General features: G+C 47.9%; 1 protein-coding gene across 5 annotated transcripts in view; it reads left to right on the forward strand.

The window, feature by feature from the left end:
- LOC147725239 (lymphocyte antigen 6E-like) overlaps positions 1–17998 on the forward strand; it is a 104284-nt gene extending 86286 nt beyond the window's left edge. For 4 of the 5 annotated variants that reach the window (XM_086967144.1, XM_086967142.1, XM_086967143.1 and 1 more), the window contains exon 4: positions 17796–17998. The gene's annotated coding sequence lies outside the window, so the exon portion shown is untranslated. Of the gene's footprint in view, positions 1–17770 lie in introns of all 5 variants that reach the window. The other variant, XM_086967145.1, reaches the window with a different exon arrangement.
- The last annotated feature ends 4198 nt before the right edge of the window (positions 17999–22196 follow it).

A 22196-nucleotide genomic window follows, 5' to 3' on the forward strand; every position in this document is an offset into this window, starting at 1 on the left:
TGACCTCATTTTCAATGTTCTTGTTTCCTGACTTGAATCTACCAGTGGCGTGCTGCTGCTGGGACCCAGGGGAAGGATTGCCTCCCTGGGCCCTGCCCAGCCCCTGGATTGCTGATGGACTTCTTTTGGACCCTTCTGCCTTGCTTGGGGGGACTGGAGGACTTTTTCTTTGCTAGGAGCTGCCTGCTCCCCTTTCCCTGCCCGAGGATTCCTTCTTTACCCAGGAGGACCTTGTTGCTGGGGCCCTGGTTGCTTGTGGAGTCATTCCTGAGGGGCCTGGTGCTGCCTGTGCCCCCAGCGCCTTGAGGACGCTTTATTTTCCATTTCTGGGGAGAGCACTGTCATTTTCCCTCTGAGGGAAGCGCTCCTGCCCTTTGTGTGCCCCGAGTATGCAGGTGCCAACCCTGCATCTTTGATTGCCTTTTTTATTATTAATACGGGTGCCCACCCCGTGTTTGCGTGCCTTAGCGAGTGCCCACCTCGCGTCTACAATTTACTTGCCTACGGAGGGTGCCCACCCCTCATTTGCCGCCCTGATTGCCGCTGCCGTCCGCGGCCCACCTGGTTGTGGGCGGGGCCGCCAGACGGAAGTGAAGCCGGCACCAGGAAGTGTGGCCGGAAGTTGTTGCCTCAATTGAGGAGGTCGGGAGCCCACACCGCCTCCTCGAGTCCAGAGCGAGAAGAAGTGGCATCCTCCCGCGGCCCGGGGCTCCCGTGAAGGGGAGAGAGCCCTTGGCCCGCCAGCCGAGAAGAGCAGAGGTGTTGCGGGACTCCCATGTCCTGGAGGGAACCCCGGCAGAGAAGTCCCGCGCCACCTGCCCAGAGGAGCCCTGCCGGAGCACAGCAGCCTGGTGATTGGAAACGGCTGGGGGCTCCAGGCGGGTGTTAGTGCCAGTGCGAGGCACTGTATGTTGTTGGCATGTAGGGAAGTCCCGGATGGCAGTGGGCCGCCCCACCATTTTACAAACCAGCAAAGGTTCCAACGTCCTGGGGCAGTTTTGTTTCGAGCCCCCGAGGCTCCAGATGGGCCCGTGTTCAGCCCCTGAGGGTCACGCTGTTTTTAGAGCCTGGAGGGCTCCCAAAAATGCACGTGAGTCCCAGAGCCAGAGGGCTCCAACGATGAGCGTGTTTTGCCACAGTTTATTCCTAGAGCCAGAGGGCTCCAATGTGCGCAGTTTGATGTGTTCTGAGCCTGGAGGGGTCCCAAAATGCGTATTCCTTATTCTAGAGCCAGATGGCTCCAACCTGTGCCTCAGTAGTGTTTCCTGACTGAGCCTAGAGGGCTCCAACAGTTGGCGCAGTTTTGTCCTAGGGCCAGTGAGGACCCTGTCGCAATTTTTCTGAGTCTCCAGCTGCCCAGCAAGTAGTGGGCAGCTGCACCGTTTAGGTTTCTTTCTTTTAGGGACATGTGTTCTTCTGGACTTAGGAGTGAGTCGCACTCCTTCATCCCTACCCTGGCCTTCCCCAGCTGCGCAGCACTTAGTGCCAGCTGCAGCTTTTAGGCCCTGTTCTGTCCCCCAGGTGCCCAGCTAGTAGAGGGCAGCTGCTACGTTTAGGTTCTGGCGCCGTGGCGCAACCTGGACTTTAATGTGAGTTATGTGCTATTATGATTATGAGCTAATGTTTGGGTGTTAGGAAATGTACTGTGTGTAGTATGTTTTGCGCACCCTGTGTTCTGAAACCTCTGAATGTATTTTTATGCATCATGTGTGAAGCTTCTGGCCTATACCCCTAAATGTATTTTCATGCTTAAGTGGTTGTTTTATCTAGTGTGGATCATACTAGTGTGTTCATGATTCCCTGCGTGATATTTTCCTATGATTGTTAGGGTTGCATAGGTGATACTTACCTTTTACCAGTGGTTACTGGTTGTGCGCCACATTTGCTATGCCTACACAGTGTTATTTCTACCAAGTGCTAGTTCTAAAAGTGCTTATTCCTGACAGTGGTCCATGTGGCCCTGTCCCATGTACATAATCTCTGTGAATTCTGCCCGTGTCTCTGGCACATTGTAAAGTGTGTGTGTACTATCTAATGTGTTTTGTAAAAACAAAGGCTATTTTTACATATACCTTGTGTGGAGTTCCTTTTGTGGGGGGCCTGGGATGTTGTTGCTGGGGGTGCGTGCACAAATGCTTTACACTACGCCGTTGAGATAAGTCTGACTGCTCGTGCCAAGCTACCAGGAGGGTATTGTATTGTGGTATATTTATATAGCGCAAACCTGTCACCACCAAGGGCATCCTGGCGCTTTGAACGATGAACCAGCAGATTCAGCAACTTATCCTGTCCTGGGGAAAAGGTAGGTTTTTAACGCCTTTCTGAAGGCTAAGAGATCCTCAAGACTCCTTAGGGATATTGGCAGGGAGTTCCAGAGTTTGGCCGCCGCTACACTGAACGATCGGCCACCCATCCTCACTCTCTGGAAACGCGGTACTACAAGTAGCCTGGATGAAGAGGAGCGTAAGGCTCGGGATGGAAGGTACCAGGCGAACATTCTCCGCAAAGGGACCGGGCCCAGGCCATGGATAGCCCTGAACACAATGCACGCTGCTTTGTAGCGAACGCGTAGATGGACCGGCAGCCAATGGAGTTCCTGTAACGCTGCCGTAGAAGAGCTGTGGTAGGGGCGGGAGAGGGCAAGTTTGGCAGCCATGTTTTGCACTCTTTGGAGCTTGCCCAGAAGTGTTACCGGGGCCTCCAGAAGTAGTGCGTTACAATAGTCGAGTCGACTTAGGATGGTGCTCCGCAATACTTCGGGTCTGGCTTGCTCAGGGAGGAGGGGCAGAACCTTGCGCAGCATGCGAATCAGCATCATGCACGTTGAGGTGGTCTTATTTACGTGCAGATCCAGCTGCAAGTTGGGCCCAAAAATGACACCCAAATTGCGCGCCGATTGTGCAGCTGACACCGTCTCTGGGAATGACGGGGGCCAGAAGTCGTCTGGGAGATCTCGGGGAACTCGGTCGTTGGAACAATACAGGACCTCTGTCTTAGTTCCATTGAACTGCAACGAGTTCAATCGGAGCCATTCCGCTGTAGCCTGCATGCACCGGTGGAAGGTCTCCAATGGGACTGCATCCTGTCCCTCCAGTGAAAACACCAGCTGGGTATCGTCCGCATAATTAAATGCGGAGATCCCAAATGATTTAATGAGCTGGACTAGAGGGCGGAGGTAAATATTAAAGAGTATAGGGCTGATGGCTGAGCCCTGAGGTACTCCTTGTCCTACTCTCCGCTCCTCTGAGCTGAAGGGAGGGAGCGAAACCCGTTGCTGACGGTTGTCCAGATAGGAAATTAGCCAGTCCCTGGCCTTATCTTTGACCCCGCACACTTCCAGCCTCAATATCAAGGTAGGATGGCTGACCGTGTCGAACGCGGCCGACATGTGGAGCAGCACCAGAAAGTCTGCCCGACCACTGTCGACTCGCGCCCGCAGATTGTCTAACAGGGTCACTAACGCGGATTCCGTCCCATGAGCTGGGCGAAAACCGAATTGTGTCTCATCCAACCAGGTGTTCCCTTCTAAGAAGCCGGACAGAGTGCGGGTGACCAATTTTTCCATGATTTTGACTGGAAAAGGAAGCAGGGAAATTGGCCGGTAGTTGGAGAGGCAAGCGGGGTCAAGCGTAGGTTTTTTTAAGAGCGGAGATACCACTGCCTTCTTCCAGCAGCCCGGTACAGTCCCTGTTTCAAACGACTGGCAGCAGATGGAATGCAAAGGCTGGAAGACTTCCTCCTGAAACACCCTCCAAAGTTTTGGAGGAAGAGGATCAAGAGGCGAGCCAGATGAGATCGTAAGAGCCAGGCTGCCAAACTTCTCCATAGAGGGAAGGGGAAAACTACTCAGCTGGGGTCGACTGGCCTAAATCGCCGGAGCTCCGAGGCTGAGGGCCTGGTCCTCTGGTCGGGGTCGACTGGAAGGCGTGGCCGGAGCTTCCAAACAGAGGTGAGAAACCCTCTGCAAGGGTCGACTGGCCATCGCCTCCGGAGCTCCCAAACCAGTGGTGGAATTGACTGGGTCCTGCAAACCCTCCAGGATTTTGCAGATTTTCTCCTCGAAGGCATCAGCAAGTGAGTCACAAAGAGCTTGCGATGTGGGGACGGAGTTGGCCACACACGTAGGGTGGGCAAGGTCCCTGACGATCTTAAAGAGGGCCTGTGCCTTGTTTGGGGCCTGATTCAAGGTGGATTCAAGATCGGTCGCTTTAGCCATCTTGATCTGAGCCTTGTATTTTTGTAAAGCGGTCCGGAACACAGTTTTCTCCGAGTCTAAGTACTGTTTCCTCCACGCCCTTTCTGCGCGTTTACAGTCAAGTTTAAGCTGGCGTAAATCGCTCGTATACCAAGGGCTAGCTCGATTCACCCTCCCTCGTGACTTCCGGAGGGGTGCCAACTTATCCAGCGAGCTCGAGATGGACTGGCAGAAGAGAGTGTAGCTCTCTTCAGCTGTGTTGCCAAGCTTAAAGTCCTTTCCTAAGATATTCGGCAGTGGAGAGGTTTTGAGAATTCGGGACCAAGGTCTCTTTAACTTGGCTTGGGGTAGTCCAGCCTCCCGCGAGGTGTGATCCTCTGAGCAAAGAGAGAACGTAATCAGAAAGTGGTCTGTCCAGAACTGGCACTTAATATCATCTATTGATACCCATTGTGGATCCGCAAATATTAAGTCCAGGATATGGTCTTAATATTTGCGGGGTTATCTTGGCGGGTGAATTCCTTGCCCTGACTAGAATGGTGGTTTCTGCCTGACTTTGGCACAAGCCTTAGCCAACCAGAAACACCCATTTCTAACAGTTACGAACACAGTTGACCGGAATGGGGTCGCTGCATTACTTCTCTTGGACCTTTCTACTCTCTTTGACATGGTTGACCATGACAGTCTGATACAAAGGATCTATTAACCTTGTGTAGAAGGAACTTCTCTTGATTAGTTCACATCCTACCTTCGCAACAGAACTAATGTCATCCTTAACCACCCTTTCTCATCTAAACCGTAGTTCACAGAAGCACGGGTCGCTCAAGGCTCTATCATCTCGTCCATACTTTTCATAATCTGCATGAAGTCAATACAGGCACTGAGCAATGAATTTTACCTCACTGCTTTAACTATGTAGATGACACGAAAATACTCCTTCCCCGTAAGGCCCCAAAGACATTGGAAACTCATCAATTTTCAGTTGTCTCAGAGCCGTGGATCATTGGATGGCAAAAGTCTAACTTAGACCAAAAGTCTAACTTTACTACTCGTAAATGCCCTTTGTAAATACTAAAAGTCGTAAAATTAGACTTTCGTCTCAGATTAATTCTGTGAATCTGGCTCCAGAATTTATTTTAAAAAGACTGAATGGAAGACTACATTTATGATAGCTCTTCCATAACCAACTAAGTGAATAGCAATTACACATGCTCATGCAATTCCTTGTCTAAATTTAAGCCTCTAGATTCTTTACTGTCTAGTGCAAATATGTATTTGGACTCCAGCCAGCTCAACTACCTTTCACTGTCTCCCCCTCATGTCTTTTTCAAGACATCATTAATCGCACCATATCTCGATGCATTGTTATCTCCACCATGCAAGAAATGGAAGTGCCTCGCTAATGAATGATTCTTTTCATAGTTCTAATAGCTCACAGATGTTGCAAGACACACTTGTGCCGTGGAAGAGTACTACTTCCCAAGTATGTGTTTGGATATGGGCACTGCAATATACAAACAACATAATCACTCTAGCATTCAAAATGTCCTCTAATTCTGTGTTTACTTTTCCCTGGAATATTGAGATCTGTAATTATTTCTCCATTTTCACAAGCTTTGCATTTGTTGCAGTTCATAAATCCATCTTTCGCTTTCAACCTGCATTGAATCTCCATTCTCACATCTCTTCTAACTAGTAGGTCCCCCAACCATCTTGCTCTTCAAAATGTGATTAAAGTTTCCTTGGCTTACAGCCAATGTTTTCCCATAACGGCTCTCACTTTCATGTGATCTGTGTTGAACATGGTAATAAATCTGCCACTACCTCCTTCACAGCTTTTCTTCCTTCTAGTTGTAAAAGAACTTCCTCTCCGCTCTTTTGCATCACTTTATTTTTAGCTACTTCTAAAGTTTTCTTGCCTCTAGTTTCAGATCTAGTCATCATATCCGTTTCTGTTTTTTCATAATCTTCCTTTGTGCTGCATATTCTCAGAGCCCTCAAATATTCAACGCGGTAGGGTGAATACTAATGGCATTTAATGTGGTAATAGCCGCACTGTGTTTCCCATACAGTGTGGTGGTCGGTATGTCTCCCTTAACTGTCAATTTTATATCTAGAAATTCTTCTTTCATTTTAATGATGTTTTTAGTGAAATGTAAATTCAAGTTTATTTGACGGTCTGCCAACTCTCCCCACTGCCGCTGCAGTCCTTGGACTGCTCCTGCCACAGGATCCCGCCCCGCTGCCAGCAAACCGCTTTCCCTGGTTCCAGGGCCCAGTGCCTGCAACCAACAGACTTCCCCCAGGCTTCTAGCCCCCAGACTCCTTGCCGATCTCGCTCTGCACTCCTCTTCCCACATTCCGCTGCACCCGCTTTTACACTCCCGCTCTGCCCCACTCCTGCCTCCTCAGTGGCCTTCTGTCCTCCCTGAGGCCAATTTAATGAAAGTCGCAGTACAGGTGTGCCACTGGTGTGCCAAAGGCAAGCCCATCTGCACCCTTCTGCACCTGGACCATCCCCAGGGCCAGAATTCCTGGTCCTCCCACCATCTGCTGCTACTCCAGCAACAAGCTCCGGACCTTAAAACTGGATGCCACGACTACAGCTGCTGCACGTCCTCCCTATTCTGCACGGAAGGACCCTTCATCTGTCAACACTGTTGCTTCTTCCTCCTCTCAAGACCGCCTACTCACACAGGACTCAACAACACTACCTCCCCAAAGACCACCTACAACCCAGAACCACTGCACTGCATCCTGCTCAATGCCCGCTCACTTAGCAAACAAGACACAGAAATTTGGAATGCCATTACCACCTTCACCCCAGACGTCACCTTCATCTCTGAGACATGGCTCAACGCAACCTCTAATCCAGACATTGCCATCGCCACCCCCGATGGATACAAGATGATACACTGTGACCGCCACAACAACCACGGTGGAGGAAGCACCACAATACGCAAGGAGTTCATCCAATGTTCTGCCACAAATGATGATCCAACGCCATTGGAGCACTTTAACTTCCTACGCCAAGACAACCATAAGAGGCACCCTTGCATACAGACACCCGGACCCCGACCAGTAATCTACAACACCATCACCAACTTCATAGCCTCCCTTGCCTATGACTTCCTCCACTACGCTCTGCTCGGTGACCTCAACTCCCACATCGACGACCCCAAGGACACCAAATCCCCATCCCTACTGGAGAACCTCAACAACATCGAACTCACCCAACTAGTCACCTGTCCCTCCCACATTTCCGAAACCCCCTCAAAACCATTGTCTCCTCCAGTGAAATAATCAAACTCACCCACACCATTGAGCTCTCCTGAACCGAAGACACACAGTCTTGCCTTTTACCATCTCCAATGCCCAGCACACCATCACTAAACACCAAAGCACCTCCCACAGCAGCTGGGGAAAAGTAACTCAGAGCCAATGGACACCGACTCTCAGCACCATACCACCCGACACTTCAGCCGACCTCCACCAGGCCATCCACAACTTCTCCACTTGGATCAACATGTGCACCGACAAAGTCGCCCAACTGGAGATGGCAAAAACCAACAGAACATCAAGACAAGCCAGCTGGAATACCCCAGAGCTCAAAACCACCAAACATGACTGTATTCTACTCGAGAAGCGATGTCACATCACAAAGGACCCCTCCGACAGAGTCACACACAAAACAGTACTCAGCGACTACCTCCATCACATCAAGGAGGCCAAAATAGCAGCCATCATGGATCGCATTGACGCCGCGGTTAACCGCACCAAGGAACTCTTCAAAAGCATCAAGGAATTATCTAACCCGACTGCCACAGAAAACTAGGTACATCCCTCCCAACAACTATGTGACTCCCTATCCGACTATTTCCACAGAAACTTTGCCGACATCTACAACAACTTTAGCCCCATCCCACCTTGCTCACCCTTGACAACCTCTTGTAAGCAGCGAAACCCAGCCCAGCCATAACAACATGGTCTCCACTCAACGTCAAGACCTATAGGACCATTATTGCCTCCATCCACTCTGGGGAGCCCACCGACCCCTGCCCTCATCATCTCTTCAGCCTTGGATCTAACATAATCAGCCCTGAACTGACCAATCTCCTCACAGCAGCCTTCCCAGACGGATGGAAGCATGCAGACATCTGACAACTCCTAAAGAAGCCCTCAGCTGACCCCAGAGACTTCAAGAACTTCCTGACGATATCCATACTCCCATTCCCAGCCAAAGTACTTGAGAAGACTATCAACATACAGCTCACCAACTGCCTGGAACAATACCACCCACTTGATGCATCCTGAACAGGCTCCATGGCCAAGCAAGGCACAGAGACATCACTCATCGCCGCAACAGACGACATCCATGACCAAGACGAAATAGTGGCCTTGAACCTCGTTGACCTGTCTTCAGCATTCCACACCCTCGCCTACCCCAACTTCATTGACAGACTCCACAACATGGGATTCCAACAACACGCCCTCAAGTGGATTATCTCATTCATCTCAGGACACGCCCAGAGCACCCATCTACCTCCTTTCACCTCCGCTCCCAAAGACCTCATCTGTGACGTGGCCCAAGGATATTCCCTCAGATCCACTCTGATCCCCACTCTGACTGTCAGATCCCGCAGACTAAAGATCTTTTTCTATGCCAATAACACTCAGCTTGTCCTCTCACTCACCAAAGACCCCTCTAACACCAGAGCCAACTTCCGAAACGCCGTGACTGACATAGCCAACTGGATTAGGGGCAGCTGCCTCAAACTAAACACCGAGAAAACTGAGGTACTGATCTTCGGAATTAACACCTCCAAATGTGACCACAGCCGGTGGCCAAAAGAACTCAAACCCACACCTACCATGACTGTCCACACACGCAACCTCTGCATAATCTTGTACAGCCAACTGACCATAAAATGACAAGTCAACATAGTCGCCTACTACTGCCCACACACCCTCTGCTTGCTCTGCCAAATCTTCAGATGGATTCCAGTAAACAGCAGAAAGACTGTCCCACAGGTCATTGTCACCAGCTACCTTGACTATGGCAATGCTCTCTACACCGTTATCTCCATCCAGCTCCTCAGAAGACTCAAGACAATACAGAAGGTGGCTTACAGACTCATCCTGGACCACCCCAAGCATACCCACTTCTCTACTCACCTCAGAAACATCCCTTAACAGAAAAGAAACTAGTTCAAGATGCTCACACACAACTACAACACTCTCCACAAACAAGGACCATCCTACATCAACCATCAACCATCAACAAGTCCTGCGCATCCATTGCACCCACAGTGGAGTTTGGGGTCAACTTCCTTCCCTCCTTTGACAAGAGATGACCTAGGTAGGTCACTTCTTGGCAGCAGTATTGCATTTTCGAAGGTGATACCTTGTGATTCAAATTAGACAAATGATGCAATAACGAGATCGTAGCTGCCTTGCAAGTTTCCTTGTCATCGGCAGCCACTAAAAGATCGTCTACATACTGCACTAGAGCAGAGCCTGGAGGAAGGACAAAGGAATCTAACTGACTTTTTAGTGCTTGACTGTAAATAGATGGGCTTTCACAGTAGCCCTGTGGAGCGCGTTTAAATCTGAAACTGCGACCTCCTAGACAGAAGCCGAAAATATCTCTGCTTTCCTTGGCTATCGGAATGCTGAAAAAGGCATTTTTCAGGTCAATGACTGAAAACCAAGTAGCTGTAGCAGGAATCAATGTTAACAAAGCGGTAATGTCTGGAACTACAGGAAACTGCGGGATCACAATCTTATTAACTTCTCTGAGGTCGATGACGAACCTGTACACTGGAGGCTTTGTAGGATCAGTTCGTTTCAAAATCGGTAATACAGGACTGTTACAAACATTTCCTCTAGTTTCCTCAACCACACCTTTCTTAATCAAATCTTGCACAATCAATAAAAGTGCACACTCACCTTCACTAGATATTTTATATTGAGGAATTCTTGGAAATTTTACATTTGATTTCAAAGTTACTACATAGGGTGGTATTTCTAAGAGGCCTACATCATTAGGACCAGTCGCCCAAAGAGAATCAGGGAGTGAACGCAGCTCTGGCGGGAGTGCATCCATTGACAAGTACATTGGAGAGGTGATTCTTTTACCCAATGTAAGCTGTACTCCTTCCGGAGAACAGTACAATGTCGCATATAGTCGTTTTAACAAGTCTAAACCAAGCAGATTTTCATTACAATCCGTTGTCAAAATCAGGGGTGCTTTCAATTGACACGGTCCAACAGAAATAGACAAAGGACCAGATATGGGATTGTAAACAGGGGCGCCTGAAAAACCTACAGAAACATTTGTTGAGCCGGACAAAGGTGCGCCAGGGAGTTTCGCATGAATGATAGAACTTTTTGCTGCACCAGTATCCAACAGAAACGGTTCGACTACACCTGATGTTGCTACTGCGACATAAGGCCCACTCTGATCCACTGGAACTGATACTACTCCCTCTCTCTGTCCATGGCTGTCCTAGTACCCATTTTGCTGAAATCCCTCATCTACTTCACAATAGTCTTCAACAAGATACTGTTGAGATCTATTTTGCTGAGTAGACTGGCCATTTCGTTGATCAAAGTGATTGGAAGGACGATCATTCGTCTGTGGAGGCATAGCACCTCGCCCTCGACCTCTAGAATTCTGCACAAAACCACCACGACCTCTCTGAGCTGCTGCTGCATTATTTTGCGCTAAGATCGGGCACTCATTCTTGTAGTGACCTTCTTTCTTACAGTACGCACACTGGTTCCACTGATATTGAGGCCTCGGTGAACTATAGTCTGTTCTTTGATACGAATTCTGTTGCGTATTAGTCTGATTCGTGCGAGGCGGATATGCCTGTTGCAAAAGAACTTTAGTTTTTAAATCTTTCGTTTTCTTGTCTGATTTCTCTTTTTCTTCTTTATCCCTATTTTCATAATACTGTGCAGTTGCAAGTATTTGCGCAGTTGTAGAAACAGCCCACGCACTCTCTGAATCCTTTAATTTATTGCATAACTCAGGTAACAAATTATGCACGAATTTATCGACAAACAGTCTCTGTCCTCCTTCTGTACTCATATCCTGACCACTATGATCTACAAAAGTCTCTTCGAACCTCGTGAAGAAGTCAGAGACACTTTCGTCTTTCTTCTGCCTGCATGCGGACAACTTGTCCCAATTAACACGCAATGCGGGCATCAGAGTCTTCATTAAGTCTATTATCCTCCCTGGAAGATTAGCAATTAGGGGTTCGGGTTTTGCACCACCTGTTTGCTGACCATCCGTTGCAACAATAGCTGCCCAATCACCACCTAGGGCAACTGGATGATTCTCTTTACAAATTTTAGCCCAAATTGGTTGCGGAACTACATTACCAAATAACATATCGATGTCCGCTAAGTTCATTATACAAGCCTCAACTGTTTGCGTCAGTTCTTTATAGTATCCAGCAGGGTTCTTACGCGGGTCTGGCAAGGCCTGTTTCACTGCTAGCACTTCGGCTCGCTTCCACGGAATGTGTATCCATACCCTTTGGAATTGGGCCGGAGCAGCTACAATACCATTGACATTATCAGCTTGTACAGCATCGCGCCAAATCGGAGGAACCTTCCTCATTGGATATTGGCGACTTAGCTTCGTCTTACCTTTCTCTAAATCTCTTGGTGAACGAAGTGATGGGTCATTTCTATAACTTAAAATCAGTTCCATCGCTTCTTCTATATTTTCACCTACTATCATACCTGCGGCAAACTCTTTCTGAACCTTAATTAAGTCTTCTAGATTCGATTCAACATCATCTTCTTCTATCTCCTCACGTAACAGCGAGCACATCTCATCAAAGACATACCGTTGTGTTGGTTCCTTCCACTGCATAATTGTATCTAGCACATCTCTCGTACTATATCTCCTACTCTTCGAAATCCATCTGAGAGCCGTGGAATCTAAAATTCCCCGTTCCTCAGTACTCGGAAGCTGACTACGTCTTTGAACAGAGTCAGAAGTAGGAGTCTTGATTAAAGTTTTATAGAAAGGAGACAGCATATTAGACACAGAATCAGTGATTCTTCGACGAACAGAAAGTGGAGTCAACACACTCGCAGACGTAGAGAACACAGTAGAGGTAGGAACAGATAGCGGAACAGTAGGAGTATCGAAAAAAATAGTTTGTGGAGCAGTAGGTGTAAGCGAGACAGATACGGGTATAGTAGTCGGCAACCCAAGAGGAGGAGGAGCCGTAGGAACATTCACATTAACCACAGGAGGTACAGGAGCTTGATTCTGAGGGGCAGGAGCAGGAATACCAGGTTGTCCAGCAACCGGCAATTGAACATTCGGTAAAGGTGGAGCCGTAGCACCCTGTGCATACGGTGGAGGTGACCGTAACAAGTAAGACAACAAAGGATCATTTTCGGGGTCCTCTAGTATCTTAGCTGTTTTCGATGGCAAGGCAGGATAGCACTTGTCGATCGCCAAATTATGCTCTCTAATGGCTACCTCTATGGCCTTCTCACACTCGTTATCTTGCAGCTGCTTAGCCGCTTGTTCCAGAGTCAACTCTTCTTGCTCTTTCTGTTCCTTCTTTAACCTTTTCATTTCTCTCTGTTTGGATTCTTTTCGCCAGTAACGGAAAGAATCAAACATTGCCGGCCGGGCTTTCTTCCTAAACAATTTCGCTTCTAAATTGTCAAGAATTTCGGGTTCAAAACTACCATGCAGTGGCCAACTAAGGACACCATCTTTCTCAGTGTAGCGGATCCACACCTCATTATAAGATATAGGACCCACACCATGTTTACAGTACAAGTCATATAGGGGAGTCCCAATCGGAGGAACCAGACATGAGTCCTCCAATCGTGAGTCACTGTTGCAACCAAAGCACGACAACATACAATTTCTCCGACTTACCATTTTTCAGTCCGGAACACAAAACAAACAAAACACGAAACAGATATGTGCACCTGAACCAAGAACGTTAGGCCTACCAAAAGCGAACTGATGTATCGATACCCAAACTAAACCAAATAGATTATCGTAACCAGAACAACCAATGATAATCTTACGAAACCAAACCAAACCAAGAACCAAAAAGGATTTTAACAACCCTCACGAAGTAACCTACTAGCAACCACTAAATACTTAACTGAGGCACTGAAGACGTCACCAAGGAGAAACCCGTCACGTTTCGCCGTACTAAGGACTGCACCTCAGGTCCAAGACAGGGCGACGGTCAAGGCAACGGCCCACTGCAGCCGTCCTGAACGGGAACCCTCGTGGAAGAGAACTTCGGGCCACTTTTGCGATATGCCGGGATCGATGAAGTGGGGCGCCTCCCTCAGGAATCTTCACACGAAGCTTCTCGAACTCTTCAGGCTTTTGGACCGGTACCGAAATGACGTCGCCCCACGTTGGGCGACAATTGGAGTTCTGGACTTTTTGGTTCCGTCCAGAGGTGTCAGGGAACAACACCCAAAGACCCCGGAGTTCCACCTGTCTTGGTGCACAAATAAACAGAAACACGGGCTTCTCGATGGTGGCGTCAAGGACCAAAGGTTTATTACTGCAGGGACACAGAAGTCACAGAAACTACGCATGGGCAGTGTCTAGGAGCCTGTTCAATTTGTACAAAGAGGGTTGCTCCTTATATACAAATTTTTAAGCTGGGGGCGAATTCTTTACATGTAATACATTCTCAAAACCTTTGTGTCTAAAACAATAAATATTTGGCGTTACACAGGAATCGTTGATAATATCTGATGCCAAACATTACGAAGAGGGGTTCCCACTAGTTCATCACAATCCCTTGTCAATATTGCATTCAAGAACCGGACCGCCTCATCGTAAATTTCGTTACCTCCCCCTAATAAAGATTCAGAAAGAAAGGAACGGAGCCAGGTGTGGAAGATAGAAAAGCGGGATAAGAGATGTTTGTGGGTTGTAAATGGGCAAGGCTACCGGCTTCGGCCGCCTAATCATGATCGGGACAATGGACGCGAAGACCAGTTTAGCAGGACTGGCCCCGGGCAGAGGAGGCAGCCTTTGTCGAGTCATGTAGCTACAGCGTGATCTGGTTTAAGGTGCACGTGTCATGAAAGAGGTGAATCTCCGGCTAAGGCTACGTGTCCTTAATCGAAATGAAATGATTCAGAGGTTATTGCGTATGTGAGGGCAAGAAACACAAAATGGCTGCCATGATCTAAGATGGACGCCATGAGTAGATCAGAAATGTGTTCATAACAGGAGTGCTCTTGCTCGTAGCATAGCGAAAACACCAGGATGTGCTAAATGGATCATTTGCGGTTCGCTGATACCAATATTTTGTGTTTCCGACAATATTGAAAACACGGGTTCGAATCGTCACGGAACCTCAACAGCAGGGGCCGTGCTTTCTCCTACATTTCCACCAAAGCCTAGAATACCCACCCCCTCCTCCTCCAAACAGCACACTCCCTGGCAGACTTCAAAAAGTGACTCCAGACCTGGCTTTTTTTATGCTGACACAGCAACCTCAGTGCCTAGGTACCCTTAGGGTTGATAGTGTTGCACTATATAAATGACTGATTGATTTATTGATTTATTGATTGATTGAAGTTATTAACATTGATCTCTGATGCAAACATTTTGACAAATGCCAGTCTTCCTCTCCTATTCATGAAAATATTGCCCATGAAGTGAACCCGTAAGATGATGTTCTTTGTCAGGCGGGTCAGGCTCCTTCAATTGACAGCGAATCTCTTTCCAAGAGAGAAGGAGTGTGTTTGGATGTATTTACGGGAGGCTTTGTTCCCGTAACACTGACCCGCCTTTTCAGGGTATGAGACCGGGTTCATGGAGAAAGTTCTTTGCAATAATTAAAGGAGCCTGACCCGCCAGCTTTGACCGAAAAACGACAGGACTTCACGTAATGAAAACCGATGTGAAAGCTGGCAAGGGAAGCGAGACTGAGGATTTCCACTGGCTGGCTGGAAATACTGATAGCGCCTGCAAAAGCATAATAGAACAGATTTGTTAACTAACGACAGCTCATTGAACAGTATGAAGGGAAATAAAGGGGAGCAGCATCTTAGACATCGGATTTTAAAGTTAAATATACTTAGATTTTTACCTTCCTGTTTTCAATTGTGCACTCTGTGACGTAAATTGACCAGCGTCTTTAAAAACACGTGGTAATTTAAATACAGAGACACTTACCCATGATCAAGGCTTGGTCAGAGCAGAAACGCGATGGGGCCGTTTCTACCTGAGCGTATCTCTTGAGGCAATAATGCTCCTGAAACTACTGTTGGATAAAGATATTTGGTGAAGACGAGTATAAATATATATGATTGTCACTGGGTAATATATACATATTAATCATCCAGCATCTGACGGTTTCTGGCATTACAGCCGTCTTCAGCCAGGCTTGCTTGAATCCAGTGGCAAAGTGAGCAAGGGACACACGTCTGAGCATACCCTGCCAACTTATGGTGAACAAAGCGGTACAAAAGGGGGTGGTGATGGACGGAGTATCTGAACCAATCAAACACTCACACCCAGTCAACAGATCTGGGTTTAATCCATCACCGTTCTTTAGCCCACTCTGCCACCCCAGTTCAGACATGGCTATATGCAAATCAGTCTGATCCTTTGACTCATGGGAACAGTCCAGCCCGAACTGCCAAGCCATGCCTTCCCTGGGCCGGAAACAAGCTTCCTTGGATCGGTTTCTGGCATTTCAACCGTCTTCAGCCCGGCTTGCTTGAATCCAGTGGCAAAGTGAGCAAGGGACTCACGTCTGAGCATACCCTGCCAACTTATGGCGAACAAAGCGGTACAAAAGGGGGTGGTGATGGACGTAGCATCTGAACCAATCAAACACTCACACCCAGTCAACAGATCTGGGTTTAATCCATCACCGTTCTTTAGCCCACTCTGCCACCCCAGTTCTGACATGGCCAGATGCAAATCAGTCTGACCCTGTGCAACATGGGAACAGTCCAGCCCGAACTGCCAAGCCATGCCTTCCCTGGACCGGAATCAAGCTTCCTAGGACCGGTTTCTGGCATTACAGACGTCTTCAGCCAGGCTTGCTTGAATCCAGTGGCAAAGTGAGCAAGGGACTCACATCTGAGCATACCCTGCCAACTTATGGCGAACAAAGCGGTGCAAAAGGGGGTGGTGATGGATGGAGCATCTGAACCAATCAAACACTCACACCCAGTCAACAGATCTGGGTTTAATCCATCACCGTTCTTTAGCCCACTCTGCCACCCCAGTTCAGACATGACCAGATGCAAATCAGTCTGACCCTGTGCATCATGGGAACAGTCCAGCCCGAACTGCCAAGCCATGCCTTCCCTGGACCGGAAACAAGCTTCCGAGGACCGGTTTCTGGCATTTCCGCCGTCTTCAGCCAGGCTTGCTTGAATCCAGTGGCAAAGTGAGCAAGGGACTCACATCTAAGCATACCCTGCCGACTTATGGCGAACAAAGCGGTACAAAAGGGGGTGGTGATGGACGGAGCATCTGAACCAATCAAACACTCACACCCAGTCAACAGATCTGGGTTTAATCCATCATCATTCTTTATCCAACTCTGCCACCCCAGTTCAGACATGGCCATATGCAAATCAGTCTGACCCTGTGCCTCATGGGAACAGTCCAGCCCGAACTGCCAAGCATTATTTGTCAAACAAAGTCAAAGTTCTTAGTAAAACAAAAAAGGTCTTTCGTACAGATATGCAGACTTAACTATAACTACACAGTGGTGACAGATGCTGAATTATTAATATGTATAAATATTACCCAGGGACAATCGTATATATTTATACTCTTCTTCACCAAATATCTTTATCCATTTGGCTTAAGATTTTAAGATTTCCTGCTTCTGACTACAGCAAACGGCAGCGGCCACGTTACTGGGACATAGCTATAGCGTCACTCCAAAAAACAGCTGCCCTACTATACGGTGAAAGGCACTTGACTTAGCCAGGGATTGCTGGTACCTATGTATACAAAGTTGTCTTTGAAAGTGCTCCATAGTAATGAAGACGGTTATTGAAAGTTGTGATATTGACTCAAAGCATTCACCAGCAGTGGCATATTGTACTTATCTTTTAGAAAACAAGAACAATTTATCAGAGCAGAAAAAGTGGACATGTACATTTTTATGTTGAAGCCACACACTCAACTTTGTGGAGGACATGTTTAGCATGGGAAACTAAGTAAGAACATGAGGTATTACAGCTTTGTGATAGACTTGTTAAGCTGTTGCTTCAGGCATAAAAGCAACAACTTGTAAAGTCCTGAAGGACTGCAGACCTGTTCAAGACTTGACACTGTGATATCTGACTTGAACACAGCATCTAGTAATTACTTAAGGTGACTGCAGCTACGCTAAGTGCTAGATTGATTGGCTTTGTCAATGTTTGCTCCTTTCTGTAACCTAATGAATGGACCGTCATTCCGGTCCTTAACAGTATCATTAAATTAGTCAACGTTGACCTGTTATTACATTGTGAGGTTGTTTATAGTTTTTATGCCTTTTCTTTGAGTTTAAAGCATGTTTAATACATATATAGTTCTCTTTTGTCCCTATCTGGACAGGGTCCAGCCCCAGGACACTCCTTGTGTGATCTGCCTCGTCCTACCCCAGGGAAAGGACCCTCTGGAGCGCTGAACACGTCACGCTGACAAGGATGGATACCCAAGTCTTCTGATGGTGCAATCCATGTCTGAAGATGGACACAGCTTCCCTCTGGATCAGGAAATGATAAATACAAATAAAAACACTTTGGCCTCTATTGAAACCTGTGTTATCGAATGCGCATAGTGATTTATGCTGAATGTCACATCTGAGGTAGTGCAGAATTATCACATGGCCGGCAAATTTCACAGATGAATTCTTCTACTTGTTAGCTGGGTTGTTATATCAGGGAAAAGATGATGGAAAAAGGTAAATTACTCCAAAAACAGTGTAGTAACACCGATTTTGCAAGTCAACCCACATTCTGACAGCTAAACCTTGCAATCAGTAGCAATAATGCCCGAAAGTTCTACAAGCTGTTTGTACCTGTAATCCCCTGTGCGGTTTCAAAGTATCACTGTGGCGGTACCTTGGTATCACTCGGGAGGTATCACGGTATCACCATGGAGGTATTGTGGTATCACTGTGGAGGAATCACAGTATCACCGTGGAGGTATTGTAGTATCACTGTGGAGGTATCACGGTATCACTGTGGAGGTATCACTCTATCACCGTGGAGGTATTGTAGTATCACTGTGGAGGCATCACAGTATCACTGTGGGGGTATCACGGTATCACTGTGGAGGTATCACGGTATCACTGTGGAGGTATCACGGTATCACTGTGGAGGTATCACGGTATCACTGTGGAGGTATCACGGTATCACTGTGGAGGCATCACGGTATCACTGTGGAGGTATCACGGTATCACTGTGGAGGTATCATGGTATCACTGTGGAGGTATCACGGTATCACTGTGGAGGCATCACGGTATCACTGTGGAGGTATCACGGTATCACTGTGGAGGCATCACGGTATCACTGTGGGGGTATCACGGTATCACTGTGGAGGTATCACAGTATCGCTGTGGAGGTATCACGGTATCACTGTGGAGGCATCACGGTATCACTGTGGAGGTATCACGGTATCACTGTGGAGGCATCACGGTATCACTGTGGAGGTATCACGGTATCACTGTGGAGGTATCATGGTATCACTGTGGAGGTATCACGGTATCACTGTGGAGGTATCACGGTATCACTGTGGAGGTATCACGGTATCACTGTGGAGGTATCACTGTATCACTGTGGAGGCATCACGGTATCACTGTGGAGGTATCACGTTATCACTATGGAGGTATCACGGTATCACTGTGGGTGTATCACGGTATCACTGTGGAGGTATCACGGTATCACTGTGGAGGTATCACGGTATCACTGTGGATGTATCACGGTATCACTGTGGGGGTATCACGGTATCACTGTTGGGGTATCACGGTATCACTGTGGAGGTATCACGGTATGACTGTGGGGGTATCACGGTAGCACTGTGGAGGTATCACGGTATCACTGTGGAGGTATCACGGTATCACTGTGGATGTATCACGGTATCACTGTGGATGTATCACGGTATCACTAGGGAGGTATCACGGTATCACTGTGGAGGTATCACTGTATCACTGTGGAGGTATCACGGTATCACTGTGGGGGTATCACGGTATCACTGTGGGGGTATCACGGTATCACTGTTGAGGTATCACGGTATCACTGTGGGGGTATCACGGTATCACTGTGGAGGTATCATGGTATCACTGTGGAGGTATCACGGTATCACTGTGGATGTATCACGGTATCACTGTGGATGTATCACGGTATCACTATGGAGGTATCACGGTATCACTGTGGAGGTATCACGGTATCACTGTGGAGGTATCACGGTATCACTGTGGAGGTATCACGGTATCACTGTGGGGGTATCACGGTATCACTGTGGAGGTATCACGGTATCACTGTGGAGGTATCATGGTATCACTGTGGAGGTATCACGGTATCACTGTGGAGGTATCACAGTATCACTATGGAGGTATCACGGTATCACTGTGGCGGTATCACGGTATCACTGTGGGGGTATCACGGTATCACTGTGGAGGTATCACGGTATCACTGTGGAGGTATCACGGTATCACTGTGGGGGTATCACGGTATCACTGTGGAGGTATCACGGTATCACTGTGGAGGTATCACAGTATCACTATGGAGGTATCACAGTATCACTGTGGCGGTATCACGGTATCACTGTGGGGGTATCACGGTATCACTGTGGGGGTATCACGGTATCACTGTGGAGGTATCACGGTATGACTGTGGGGTATCACGGTATCACTGTGGAGGTATCACGGTATCACTGTGGGGGTATCACGGTATCACTGTGGGGGTATCACTCTATCACTGTGGAGGTATCACAGTATAACTGTGGAGGTATCACGGTATCACTGTGGAGGTATCACGGTATCACTGTGGGGGTATCACGGTATCACTGTGGAGGTATCACGGTATCACTGTGGAGGTATCACGGTATCACTGTGGAGGTATCACAGTATCAATATGGAGGTATCACGGTATCACTGTGGAGGTATCACGGTATCACTGTGGGGGTATCATGGTATCACTGTGGGGGTATCATGGTATCACTGTGGATGTATCACGGTATCACTGTGGGGGTATCACGGTATCACTGTTGGGGTATCACGGTATCACTATGGAGGTATCACGGTATCACTGTGGGTGTATCACGGTATCACTGTGGAGGTATCACGGTATCACTGTGGAGGTATCACGGTATCACTGTGGATGTATCACGGTATCACTGTGGGGGTATCACGGTATCACTGTTGGGGTATCACGGTATCACTGTGGAGGTATCACGGTATGACTGTGGGGGTATCACAGTAGCACTGTGGAGGTATCACGGTATCACTGTGGAGGTATCACGGTATCACTGTGGATGTATCACGGTATCACTGTGGATGTATCACGGTATCACTGTGGAGGTATCATGGTATCACTGTGGAGGTATCACGGTATCACTGTGGAGGTATCACAGTATCACTATGGAGGTATCACGGTATCACTGTGGCGGTATCACGGTATCACTGTGGGGGTATCACGGTATCACTGTGGAGGTATCACGGTATCACTGTGGAGGTATCACGGTATCACTGTGGGGGTATCACGGTATCACTGTGGAGGTATCACGGTATCACTGTGGAGGTATCACAGTATCACTATGGAGGTATCACAGTATCACTGTGGCGGTATCACGGTATCACTGTGGGGGTATCACGGTATCACTGTGGGGGTATCACGGTATCACTGTGGAGGTATCACGGTATGACTGTGGGGTATCACGGTATCACTGTGGAGGTATCACGGTATCACTGTGGGGGTATCACGGTATCACTGTGGGGGTATCACTCTATCACTGTGGAGGTATCACAGTATAACTGTGGAGGTATCACGGTATCACTGTGGAGGTATCACGGTATCACTGTGGGGGTATCACGGTATCACTGTGGAGGTATCACGGTATCACTGTGGAGGTATCACGGTATCACTGTGGAGGTATCACAGTATCAATATGGAGGTATCACGGTATCACTGTGGAGGTATCACGGTATCACTGTGGGGGTATCATGGTATCACTGTGGGGGTATCATGGTATCACTGTGGAGGTATCACGGTATCACTGTGGGGGTATCACGGTATCACTGTGGAGGTATCACGGTATCACTGTGGGGGTATCACTCTATCACTGTGGAGGTATCACAGTATAACTGTGGAGGTATCACTCTATCACTGTGGAGGTATCACGGTATCACTGTTGGGGGTATCACGGTATCACTGTGGGGGTATCACGGTATCACTGTAGAGGTATACCCCTCACATGACACTCACTACTCCACACCCCTCACATTAGATTTTCTTCTGCACAACCCTCACATGACACTTACCCCTGCACACTCTTTACATCACACATAAAGAGTTGTAATATCACAAACCAAAGTGCAGTATTGGAGGCGATGAGCCCAGAATGTGTCAGAGCTCAGGAACCGCTCTATCAGAAGAGAATCCAAACCACAACAAGCATTTACAATGCAACAGTTTCGCCTTTGGAAAAGTTAGAGCTATAGGCATTGTAAATGACAAAATTTGTATTTATGTGTTGGTTTTGAAAACAGATAAATAAATGGCATTGTCATTTACATTGCCAATAGCTTAATCTCTCGCAAATGTGAGACCTATTGTACCCTACGGACGAGCTCAGCAGACAGCAATTATTAACAACAAACACACACACACACACCCAGAGCCACACACACACACCCAGAGCCAGCCACACACACCCAGAGCCAGCCACACCCAGAGCCACACACACACTGGAGCAGTCACACACACACACTCTGGAGCAGTCACATACACACAC

This window comes from Lissotriton vulgaris, chromosome 4_1 (assembly GCF_964263255.1).
Source record: "Lissotriton vulgaris chromosome 4_1, aLisVul1.2, whole genome shotgun sequence".
NCBI lineage: Eukaryota > Metazoa > Chordata > Amphibia > Caudata > Salamandridae > Lissotriton > Lissotriton vulgaris.